The following is a 1,697-nucleotide window of genomic DNA, read 5'->3' on the forward strand; positions in this document are numbered from 1 at the left end:
TTGTATATGCCAATTGTGTTGTAATGATATGCTTCTTCTAAGTATGTTGTTATTAAATAAATCATTTTTAAAAATTAAAAAAAATAAAAAATTACATTGACCCCATTAATCTTTGGTTATAATTTCCTTTTGGGTGTTTAAGACCTTACAGTTGGCCAAGATAAACCAATTTATTTTTACTGTTAAGGTCGTTTGAGGATCTGTATTTAAGTACACTGGCTGCATGTGCAGAAGACATGGGTTTGGTTCCCAGCACCCATATGGTTGCTAACAAGCATCCTCAACTTCTGTTCTAAGGAAGTTTATGCCCTCTTCTGGCCTCTGCAGGCATTACACAAGAGTGCACTTACATACATGCCCATAAAATGACTATATATATATATATATATATATTACTTGAAAGTTAAATACCTATGCATTCAATCGTGTTAAGAACAACAAAAGGTGGATAATTGTTGGTCAAAACTACTTTGCAATCCTACAGAACAAGAAACAACAAATTCTTGTGCTTGGCACAGACTAAGGTATGATGCATGGCCAAATGCTTAAGAAAGCATTGTGTTTTTTTGTGTTCCTGACTAGATATTTGCTAATGGAAATTGAGGGACTGAAAAATTAGCTCAGCTCCTTTAAAATATATAGTACTAAATGTGCAAATAGTAGACTATTTCTCTAAACATTTAGAAGAGATTACACGTCTGGGCAACCTCAGGTGGAGACCAGTAAAAACGGGTTTCTTTGTAACACTTGGAATTTGAACTGAGGTATGGTTTATGCTCCCCATTACAAAAAATAAAACATACATAGAAGACTATATTGCAAAGACTCAGTAAAGCATTTCAAAAATACTTAATAAATAACTTAAAATTACTTCCATAGAGAAATGAAAACAATTTAGATATGTTTGATATCTTTGTTTACTCAGTTTTTTTTTTTTACTTATTTCTTCTGGCCATTGTTGTCCTACAGAGTTTTAAGGTATTTTTGTTTTGTTTTGTTTTGTTTTGTTTTTGTTTTTGTTTTTGTTTTCACCATAGAAACATTTGTGAGTTTCTTTCCTGTAATTATGCAACAATATGTATTTTGTATTTTTTCCCTATTCCAAACTCACTCTATTACTCCAAAGCTATTTACTTTCTAAAATATTGCTTTTTTCCCTTAGTTGGTGAAGAAGAATTATATTGTTTTTTCATGTCAGATTCATTCAGGCTATAGAGAGAGGCCCGTGCCAGTGAACATGGAGTGCCTATTAGAGTTATGCATTAGAGACTTGGTTGCCAGTTGATGTGCTTTTATGAAAAAATTGGATCCTGAGACTCTCATCTAGGGGCTGATCACTGGAAGGATTCATTCATTGATAGTAATGTGACAGATGAATTGGGGACACAAAGGCTGAGTGGGTAGGTTAAGTAAAATTACGGAGGTGTAAAGGAGTCTAAGGACCTGAGCATGGTGGCACATGCTGTAATCCCAGAACTCAGGAGGTAGAGACAGGGATATCTCTGTGATCAGGGCTAGTCTGGTTTATATGGTGAGCTCCAGGCCAGCAGGAGCTACAGGGTGACCATGTCTCAAAATAACCAAAAGTAAAGAAAAGAAAAGTCTTATGGAAACCTACTTGTTAGACAAAAGCTGGTCAGAGAACAGCCACAGAAAACACAGGAGGACTCCAGCAAAGCAAAGTACATTTCTTCAGA

The sequence above is a fragment of the Nannospalax galili genome, unplaced genomic scaffold, assembly GCF_000622305.1.
Source record: "Nannospalax galili isolate Female #2095 unplaced genomic scaffold, S.galili_v1.0 scaffold206, whole genome shotgun sequence".
Lineage (NCBI taxonomy): Eukaryota > Metazoa > Chordata > Mammalia > Rodentia > Spalacidae > Nannospalax > Nannospalax galili.